The sequence below is a fragment of the Orussus abietinus genome, unplaced genomic scaffold, assembly GCF_000612105.2.
Source record: "Orussus abietinus isolate OABI.00-Male unplaced genomic scaffold, Oabi_2.0 scaffold33, whole genome shotgun sequence".
Lineage (NCBI taxonomy): Eukaryota > Metazoa > Arthropoda > Insecta > Hymenoptera > Orussidae > Orussus > Orussus abietinus.
Window position 1 is genome coordinate 208,965 of NW_019394294.1, and position 11,789 is coordinate 220,753.

At 36.8% G+C, this 11,789-nt stretch overlaps 1 protein-coding gene and 1 long non-coding RNA gene across 3 annotated transcripts in view; one reads left to right on the forward strand and one right to left on the reverse strand.

Annotated features, from left to right (window-relative positions):
* LOC105695621 (rotatin) overlaps nucleotides 1-11,789 on the forward strand; it is a 60,903-nt gene that overhangs the window by 26,406 nt on the left and 22,708 nt on the right. The window lies entirely within an intron of this gene.
* On the reverse strand, nucleotides 2,506-5,468 carry LOC105695622. Its single transcript, XR_001103653.1, has 3 exons — nucleotides 5,363-5,468; nucleotides 5,243-5,287; nucleotides 2,506-2,955 (listed from the first exon to the last, which is right to left on the reverse strand). It is a non-coding gene; the product is annotated as an uncharacterized LOC105695622 (long non-coding RNA).

Here is an 11,789-nt window from a genome sequence, read left to right on the forward strand (position 1 = left end):
ATTAGTCGCATCTACCACTTTTTTTTTAAGGAGGTCAGGAGATATTTATGAGACACAATAAGAGCATCGACAATGCCGTGACGTCAATGTAAGTGTTTTCGATGCGCTTACGAAAATGTCTCCTATCGCCGATTAATGCCGCTATTTTTAGTCGGCGCCAGAGTTATTTTCAACTGATGAATTTCAAAATCTGTCTCGTTACGGGCTTATCGTTCTATACTAGTCATTTAATTCTCTTCTTATGACCAATGTCAACGTGCTAAGAGAAATTGTTTACGAGGACACGAAAGTGTTTCTCCAAATATTTGCAAATTATTGTCATTACATTTTAAGAGGTATGCCTATAACAAGAATCCTAATCCAGGATGTAGAAATAAAATGTAAACTTGCAGGAAAAAGATATGATTAACTGGTACAATTGTTCGATTTATGTATTAAAGTACAAGGTTAAGCTCATTTTACTTTAGTTATCAGTTATTATCAAATGATCGACACTGAAAAAATTGAAGACTTGTCAAACGTGACGGACGAATTTTTCACCAGCTGTGCGAACAGTCAGAAACCACCAATATTGAGGTATAGTGTTTTCCTAGTAAACTCATAGAATGTTTTCTCCTAACGAGACGTAAGAACGGGGAAAAAAATATCGTAGTAAAAGTCGCACAGCATTCCCGCTTCATGATTCATTTTTAATTTATGCTCGAACAGAATCAATTCAGGATGACGTCCAGGGTTAGTAAGGTACGATATCAGTCATCACTGTATCTGCGTTATTTGTTATTCCCATCTTTTTAATTAATGGGGCAAAAATTAATATCGGGCTACACAAACATCTGTACACAGAAGATGAAAAACTGTAACGTAATATACGTCGAGTCTTTTTTAGAAATATCCATTCAGAATGACGTGTAGGGCTCGTGAGATGTATCATTCATAACTATGTACAAGTTGTTATTCAGATTTTTCATACCAGTGAAAGAAAAAATTAAATCGAGCCATACGAATAACTTTATATAAAAATTAAAATATTACCATGAAACACAGTGCCCCTTTCCACTCCCTTTTCCAGACAAAAATCAATTCAGGATGACGTCCAAGGCTCATGATTCGTATCATTCGTCACCTTATCCACGTTATTTGTCACCCACGATGGGATAAAAGATTAAAAATCGAACAATATGAACAACTTTATATAAAAACTGAAAAACTGTAACGTAATATACGGTAGAGTTCTTTTTTCAGATCCATATTTTTTTCTTCTTTGCATCTCCTTTGTTGACGATCAAAAGTCAAATTTTCACCTCTACTCGGGTGCTTATGGTCCCTTTTATTCTTTTGAATTCTGTCTTGAGCACTCCAGATCCGTTGTTTGTTTACATACAATTTATTAATAACTAATGTTCTCTTTTTCGGGTCGTATAATCCGAAAAAGGGACATTTACCCCTTTGATCTTCCTTGAGATCAAGCAATACCGGAATCTTGATGAAACTCTTCCAAGAACTTTCTAGGTAATCCGAAAATGTCAGATCTCCCGTAAAGTGTCTTCAACGGATAATTCGACAATGTTAAGAATCAAAGTAACGTCGATGATTTGACCGTAATGATGACCGGATGTTCTAAATTCATTTAGGACCCCAATACAATGTGTTCTTGGTTCCGTCAACAGTTTCGAAGAATTTTGCGCAACCGCCGTGGTTTTCCTTCCCAACGACACATAGCAATTTAGTCGTAGAAGATCGTGACCGCACATTATACCTTAGGTAATTGCGAGCTCTCGCGGTTTTGCAAATGTAGCGATTACGAAAAATACAGTATTGAAATTACGGTACCTGTACGAGTCTTACGCACTGTAGAAAACCCACTGCTATATAGTGTACAGAAATGACGCGTGAGCAATAACACGCCAATCATGCGCTTCATTGACAACCCCGATAACGATATCCTTGAATTGCTGATTGTTCGTAACGAGGGTATTCCAAATCTAATTTGACCACTTTCCATCCTTTTCCTCTTAGAATTTTTATAATCCGAATTTTGCTTCCTGACACATCTTGAAATCTTCAATTCTTCCTCGTTGTCCTGTAGATCTTAATATATTTCTTACTAATTTACCTACACTGCATAGCATAATTGACTTTGCATATTATCGTTATTAATCCAATAAAAGACATGCCAATATTTCTCTGGCATTTACCGATTCACTTATCTCATTTAAATAATTCTCGCGCCATAATCTCGTAACTTTCAGTATTATTTAGGATCACCCCTGACACGTCTTAACATTTTCAATTCTTTCTTGATATCCTGTAAATGTCAATTTATTTATTACCCAGCGGTCATTTACCTATATTGCCTAACATAACTGACTTTGCACATTATCGTTATTAATCCAATAAAAGATATGCCAATATTTCTCTGGCATTTACCGATTCGCTTATCTCGTTTAAATAATTCTCGCGCCATAATCCCGTAACTTTTAGTATTATTTAGGATCACCCCTGACACGTCTTAACATCTCCAATTCTTTCTTGACATCCTGTAAATGTCAATTTATTTATTACCCTGCGGTCATTTGCCTATATTGCCTAGCATAATTGACTTTGCACATTTACCGTTATTAATCCAATAAAATACATGCCAATATTTCTCTATCATTTGCCGATTCACTTATATCCTTTAAATAATTCTCGCGCCATAGTCACGTGGCTTTCAGTGTTTTTGACGTTCGCTCACGATGTCCATCCACGGATACATAATGAAAGGTTAAAAGCCTTTGACTCGTGTTAATTTGGCTTCCAAAAACTGAAACGTATACTTTCCCTTTCGCCGTTCGTCCATTAATGCTCACTCGATGTAAACGGTACCGTGTAATTACATGTGACATTTATGTGTATTCTGTGCTAATTGCCGGTTGGAGGACCGACACCACTGCATCGTCATGTTTGCAAGCGATCCTGGAGAAAAAGAACACGATTTTAATAGCTCGCTAAATTCGAATTCGAGGCGCATTTCGCTTCTTCATGCCGGCTACATTAAATTTAATACCCGAGCCTTCACGGCCGTGTCGAACGTCACTCGCACGCGTCCATTTTGGAGCCTATGATATCTGTTAACATTTTCTTCTTTTTTTTTTTTTTTTTCACAAGCGCCCATAGTGGTGAAAAAGTTATATTACCAAAACGTAAGCGGATATATCGGGTAGCTATTGTTCTCTGTGACGCGAATATTAACTTTAATTGAAATGTTAAGGACTTTCTCACAGATCTTCCGTTGAATCGGTAAGATGAACGTTATATACATTTTAACACCATAATCGTACACTGAGTTGGTTAAGTAAAATATTCCAAATAATTTACATAGTTTTCATACAGTAAATTACTACGTACTTTACGTCACGAGTTTTGTACGTGATCTAAATTATGTAAATACTTTACATGGACTCTATTTATGCAGTTTTTGGTTCCGTTTCTAATTTGTTATATATAAAACATGAATACAGGTGAAGAAATCATACTTTTCCATGGAATGCATCAAAAATTGTAATCTTGAAGCCTGAAAGATCTTGTTGATGGTTTGTTCCCTCCAGACATGATTCTTTATATATTTATTTTTAACTACAATATTTATTCACAAATGACGCACACTTTGGATACGTTGAAAAAGTGAGTTCACGGTACTACCATCTTTGTCGCGTAATTTACAAGGTATTGTACCAGGTTTTTTACGTAAAATACTTCGTTTATATATTTTACGTAAAAAAACCTCGAGTAACGCGTCACTGCACAACCTTGATCGTACATGCGTAAACTTTTTACTTGATAAATAGATCGATTCGTAATTTGTTTACCTTAAAACACCAGTGGTGGTTTTATTTACAGTAAGGGGTAATTATTTTAAATGACCTTCCTTTACATATACATCTATGGAAAAGGTGTTTTGATCAATGTTTTATTATCAACAAGTATGCATTTGATGAGCAGTTACGTGATTGGAAAATTCTGTTTACCTCTGGCGATACGTAAAATCCACGTAAATGCGTAAACTTTTTACTTGATAAATAAATCGATTCGTAATTTGTTTACCTTCAATCACCAATGTTGGTTTTATTTACAGTAAAGGGTAATTATTTTAAATGACCTTTCTTTTTACATATAAATCCGTGGCAAAGGTGTTTTGATCAATGTTTTATTACCAACATGCATTTGACGAGCAGTTACGTGATTGGAAAATTCTATTTACCTCTGGCGATATGTAAAATCCACGTAAATGCGAAAACTTTTTACTTAATAAATAAATTGATTCGTAATTTGTTTACCTTCAATGACCAATGTTGGTTTTATTTACAATGACGGGTAATTATTTTAAATGACCTTTTTTTTTACTTATAAATCTATGGAAAAGGTGTTTGGATCAATGTTTTATTATTAACAAGTATGCATTTGATGACCAGTTACGTGATTGGAAAATTCTATTTATCTCTGGCGATACGTAAAATCCACGTAAATGCGTAAACTTTTTACTTGATAAATAAATCGATTCGTAATTTGTTTACCTTCAATCACCAATGTTGGTTTTATTTACAGTGACGGGTAATTATTTTAAATGACCTTACTTTTCCATATAAATCTATGGAAAAGGTGTTTTGATCAATGTTTTATTACCAACATGCATTTGACGAGCAGTTACGTGATTGGAAAATTCTATTTACCTCAGGCGATATGTAAAATCCACGTAAATGCGAAAACTTTTTACTTAATAAATAAATTGATTCGTAATTTGTTTACCTTCAATGACCAATGTTGGTTTTATTTACAATGACGGGTAATTATTTTAAATGACCTTTTTTTTTACTTATAAATCTATGGAAAAGGTGTTTGGATCAATGTTTTATTATTAACAAGTATGCATTTGATGACCAGTTACGTGATTGGAAAATTCTATTTATCTCTGGCGATACGTAAAATCCACGTAAATGCGTAAACTTGATATTTGCCGAAATTCAGGTAAAGTGCATTCTTTCGTGAACCGCGACGCTCGGTAGGAATGAATTAATCGACCTGTTCCGCCGGGCTAAGGCGTGACGGTTAGCGAGGGGGAAAATTTGCATTTGTCGAAAATAAGTGTATCGACGTGAGCCGCAGCTAGACCGAGGAAGATACATCACATATCTGAATACGAAATAAGCCGAGATAGGGATAAAAAAGGAATACGTAGTTGAATCAGAAGTAAATATTTTCTTACCTGAGATCGCGACTCGTATTCACGAGATCGGCGTCCGAGCGAAACCTAACGAAGTGCAATTTATAAATCCACATCTACGTCTATTTTCAATTGCACATGAGAATTAATCAATCAGCCTACCTGTTTCGGCGCGTCTGGGATCATCATCGAGACATTTGCACTTAAGAGAAATATGCGTATCGCCATAAACTCCTAGACCGACTGGCCAGGCCGAAGAAACCGCGCCATTTGAATATTCCGTAGGGTTCTGGGAAGAAAAAAACGAGGATGAAAAAACGGAAGGCGTAGTAAAATCATGGTTACCTGGACGAATCCCATAAACTACGAGTGAAGTGCGCAATTAAATCCCGCGGCACGCCGATCCCGCGATCGTCCGATCCTTCGACCAATCGGAACGCTCCGCCTGGCCGGCCGACCAATCGCGTCGATCGTTCGATTCGAACAGCGCGGAGTGGGAGATGCGCCACTCTGTTCGTGCACAAATGCGGGCTTGACCCGTGCGCCTACGTGGCAGCAAATTTTCTTTCGGAAATACGAAAACTGACGTAAGAAAGTCGCGCAGAAATGAGGGGCCGAGCCGACACGCGTGACGTGACGTCAGCGGCCATGACAGTGGATGCCGATTTGCAGCTCGGTACGATGCATTCATTTTCAAGTTAATCGAATATCTGCTGATGAAAGAGTCGATAATCTGTCGTAATCACATCTTGTATACATAGAGGTATAAGAAATATGTTTAAGATATGAATGAAATCACAGAATTCAGAAGTCTCCATAGAAGCTCAGAAGGATGCGGATATTTGATGCCCGACAAATAGTACGTTAACCAAGGAATGGCGGCGCTGTAATCATCTCTCCATCTCTCTTAATCTTACGATGATATATAGCGGGATGGATTCTTTATTTATTTTACACGTAGTACTCGTCTTTCTATACGCGTCTCTCTTCCTCTCGTATGTGATATACCGTTGACTAACACATACTATCTCTCTTTTATCCCCCCTCCTGATTTGTTAGCCAACTTTTAAAGCCTCAAGCTAAGATAGGATCTGAGCTTCTATGGAACTTCTGAATTATTTGCCGGTGCCCACATGCGAAGGAATTTTTTCTGGAAAATACGAAAACTGATGTAAGAAAAGTCGCCCAGAAAAGTCAAAACACAAGTTGGCACACGTGACGTAACGTTAGGGACAATGACAGTAAATATCAAATTGCAGCCCGGTACAATATATTCACTGCAAACTTACTAATATCAGATATGTGCCGATGAGAAAGTCGATGTTTCGCGGCCATATTTTGTGGGTATGTAAAGGCATGTGAAATACGTTCAATATAAGAATAAAACATAGTTTGTGTGTTTTGAAGGGAATTACAGTACCCGGCGTAATACTTTAATCCATGATAAGTTCTCTTATTTCAGAAATAAATGTTTATCGAATTGAAGTGCCGAAGTTTGGCGTGGAGTATACGGTGCCGTTCGCGCATGTTTTTAAATGTATTTGGCGCGAAACTCTACTGAGTTTCCTGATAGTGTCGTAGACCATGATGGAGTCCTGTTTTACCGGCTGAGTTCAAACACTGAAATTTCGTGTTATACTCAATAATCGATGCATGAAATTCTCCGCGGCTGTAGCAGATGAACATTTTTGTGTGGTTCATATACAATTCTGAACGGTGAATGTAGATTTTACCGGTAATATCAACCCGAGTAAGTGTATACAAATTATGAGACAGACTTTTTTCAGTATAATTAATATGATAATCGTGCACAACAAGCACGCGGTATCAAAATCACTTTGATTTTCTGCGTCACTACGTTATCGGAGATTAATACCAGTCCCCGGTGCCTTTGGACTTATTAAACATTTTTCATTGATTCATAATGTGCCCTCTTAAAATGTGAGAGGAATAAAAAAGTGGTCGTACTAACCATAGGTGCTTGTTTTTAGTGAGTGCGTCAATTGTCGAGGGCATATAGTGCAAATCCTGCTACGTACAATAAACTTGCGTCCGTGAACTTCCAATAATCTTAACACTTATGTTTATTACAGGTGGCACGTTTTATAGACTTTATGCGAAGAGTTTTTTCTTTTAAACGAATATAATGACCGAGTTTAATTATCCCCTGATACGAAAGTTTTCGTACTGGACGCATTTCCATAACCGGACTTCCATAACATAATCCGGGTGGGTACCTGACGATTTCATGAAAAATACAAGTAATATGGAGCCCAAGCCAGATGTTAATGTATAATGCAACATACATAACATGTTAACAAACTACGCATTACGGAAATTGAAAACATCACCAGAACGATCGGATTAAGGCAGATGAGTCAAACAGTGATATCCCCTGCCTTAAGTAAATTCTTTCTATAATTGTGTTTAATGGAAATTATACAATTTTATATCTATTCTTTCGGGCATTGAAAATTCACATCGAATATCCAAATGGCATGGGGAAGATTAAAACACCTCTATCATCTGTCCTGGGCAAGTGCACATAAAATTGCATTTAATGCAAATTGTACAACTTTATATCATTTGGACTATTGAAAATTCATATTCAATATCCGAAGTTTTAAGGAAGACAGAGGTCTGATAACATCGAAGCGCCATGTTACTTTTTCCCAAGAGGCACTTTTACGGGGTTGTTGCTTCAAATTAAAACAACAGGACTATTTTGGAAACCGCGTTTAATGCAAATTGTACAACTTTATATCATTTGGACTATTGAAAATTCATATCCAATATCCGAAGTTTTAAGAAAGACAGAGGTCTGATAACATCGAAGCGCCATGTTACTTTTTCCCAAGAGGCACTTTTACGGGGTCGTTGCTTCAAATTAAAACAGCAGGACTATTTTGGAAACCGACGTAGATCGTCGTCCTCGATTCTGGTTATTCTCACGTGGCTGGAGAAAATGTCTGCGTTCTTCCGCCCAGTGACGTCACTGGGACATTTTAGACATTCCGGAAGATCCCACGGGACGACAAGCGGTCTTGAGAATCCGGAATGATTCGAAAATCTTAAAAAGATGGTCCCCGCGGATGTTTGGAACTCGGTCACGTGCCTGACTTGTACTCTATGGTCATCGCAATCGTCTCATTTTTATTCCTGCCATTAAACGGCGCACACGATTATTTTCAGCCGTGTCTTTTAATCGGTCCGAGGTGATCGACCTTATTGAAATAAACCGAAGTGCAAAGCCGGCCGATTTTTCGCGGATATAAAAATATACGAAGGACGAATAATGATCACGTATGACGCACCTGATCGAGCCACGAAATCGCTTATAGACATATTTCGATGTAAATGAAATTCTGAAGTGCAGCGATAAATAGGGTCGATATGTCATACGTGGGTAAATTATAATATTGACGTTTGGTTTTGGTTCTAAATAGATTATCATAGATTAACAACCAATGAAGTCCGTAATTCCCACACTATTAAAAATATTCGCAAAATTCATAAACTTTTAGTGCACGCGATTGAAGTAAAATCATACATTTGATGCCTTACAAGTGAATTAGGGCACATTTATTACAAATATGTAAATAAATTTATAATTTAGAAGATCATGTTACAATTTCGTGAAATTTTTTTTAAGGATGCAGGTTATAGATTACTTCAATACGGTTTCAACGTGTTGGTACCATTTTCGTACTGATTTCGGTACTGATTAAGTTTGTATTACAATAAAAAATAAACTCTCTTTGAGCTTCAATTTTGATTAATAAAGTCTTAAAAATTTCTTTGGGAAACGCATTATTTCTATTATTTTTGTTTTAATTGATGAGCACGCGGACCATCTAATCGAACACATCCAGAGAACGTAAACAACGCTTCGTGAAATAGAAAAATATTATAATTAATGAATATTGTTTCGGTGCCTCTGTTATTATTATTTAAAAAATTTCTGTGGGAAACGCATTATTTTTGGAATTTTTTTTTAGTCGATGAGCACGCGAACTGTCCAATTGAACACGCTTAGAGAAAATATAAGTACAACCCAACGTGAAATCGAAAACCACACTATCTCTGTGCTTTCTTTCCGTTCTTTCTCTTGGTCGAAGAACGCACGTACGCTGCAATCGGGAACAGGATGTGCGTCACGCACCCGCCAGTATATGGTACGAGCCACGCACTGTGGAACAAATACTTCGGTACTCGTGTCGGGCCTGGGCGAAAAATTTTGGTATACCCGACTGATTTATGATTACATAGAAATTTACGCACTCCCGATACGCGTCACGGAATTGCTCCTTTTTTTCCCGTGGTCCTCTGACTTTGGGATTATTTTATCAACTAGCGTACTTTACACGCGTACAGGAAGTGGCGTACATAACGTTTATTATCGTGGAAATTTATTTCTCAACATAGGGCGGCGCGTACGCGTTATTTTTCAAGTTATTCGTTCCGCGCAATTGCCCACCTCTCGGGCCGATTTTTAATTAAGGATGCGGAATTGCAATTCGACGTTTGGCGCATTTAAGCGCGATTGGTCACGTCGAGTTTATGAAATTTCGCGAGTATCGTCTCGTGAGCACCGCCAATCGAGTCCTTGGATGCAATAGCTGTTGATGTTGAGTAAACAAGGAATATTATAATTTGGTAGATGAGCAATTCTGCGTGAGTGGTCGTTTGTCGAGACTTTCTCGAGTAGACAAACACTTTCATGGAGATTTAACGAAGGACTTGAGAAAAGTGCACGCTAGGACAAAGTGCAAACTCCTGAGTACTGAATCTTCATATTTTTCTTTACTCCACACGTCTCGGAAATTGACGTGCAATTCTGCCTATTATACAATGCACAATCAATTTTATTTAGATTTTATATTTTCTAGGTGACATTGATTTGATTACGCTTGCGAAATTAATCGTAATTATTTTAATTACGGTAAAAACAAAGTGAATTTTACCTTTATCTTTTTGCGGTCATAAGAATCAATTAACGTATGTGGCAAAAGTAATTGATTTCATTGCTTTCTTTGACAAATGATGGAGTGATACCATTTTCGTAGAAATTCGCGGTATTCTTTTTTTAATTATACCGATTTTATTTACTTCTGTCATGCGATGTTTAGTTTATGAGCCAGTTTCTTAAAAGTACGTTTCATGAGAAACAAATTTGAAAGTAAGTATATTTGGCGCAAGGTCTTTTAATATATAATGCACAACTGGGAAATTAAAATGAATGTCCAAATGTTTGGATAGAAGAGTTCTGAAGTGGTTGGAAACCAAAAATCATCTTTCCGAGGCCGGAATTATCTTCCTATCTATGAAGGTCGTACACTTTGACGTCAAAGGGAGAATCTTGACATATCTGGGATCGGTGGAAGTAAATAGAGATAATAATTTCCTGGAAAGGAAGTCCTGAAGATGTAGATAGGGCGAGACTTTATCGTGAAACGTAGACCGCAAGATCAACGAACTCTTTCCCTGTGAGGTAAAAGAGAGAAGTAAATCGGAGCATATTATTGCACCCGCCCATGTGTTAATATTTGCATGTAAATACTTTGTATGTTTTATGAGACGGGACCCATTGAAAGAGACGTTGAAGCATGACTCGCCCTTTATTACATAAAGCATGCGTTTCGACGTCGTAAAGTTGTGCAATGCTACCTGAGAGTCTTTACGAGGTCAAGGAATCCGGATGAGGGGAACCATTCCCATAAAAACGATAAAATGTGGGATTTTTTTAAACCATCGTTACCACGTAAAATACAACATCGAATTACCACCTTTCCTCTTTTCCTGGCATACATCGATACTTAAGTCCAAATATTATTAAATCTTTGTAAAATGTTACGCCTTCCATCCGTAAGCCGTCGATGGCTTTTACCTACATCAAACCGATAATAAATGTTATTGTGTCAGGGATACTCACCTCGATGGTCTTTGTCAAATGTATACTGATATTAAAAGTTTGAAAGTTTGCCGGAAGTGCTTTCAAATTTTTCAGAAGTCATAGAGTAAAGCGATGAAAAAATCGTAAGCACTCGGAATGAATTGTTGAATTTTTAGGTAACTTCCGGCGTTTTAAATGTTTCTTGCTAAAGAAATTTCTTGACTGCAACTCGACTGATGACAATGTCAAGTGGAAATAATTTTGTTACAAAAAATATCATGTATAATGTTTGCCACGGGCATTGGTAATATTGACGGAAGTTACATCATCTTTTTGGATAAAATGCTGTATTCAACTGAAATAGCTTAATACTTCTCATAACAAGTTATTTATTCATAATAAATATGTTTCCAAGTTAATACAAGAATTAATTCATCGGTAAATACCCGATTTTTAAAAGAAAACATGAGAATTTTATAAATCTATTAAATTCCATGTCCACGAATATTCTTTACTACGGGAATATTATTAATTCTTCCAAGTCTTTTACTTGTTCAAGCGAATTAACTTTTAATTTCACGTCGTTTCTGTACAAAAAGGAACCCAGTAACAAGGAATAACAAAAGCTTGGTGAAGCTAAGCTAAAAAAAAATCGAATACCGTTTGACATTTGCATTAATTTAATTCACTTAATTT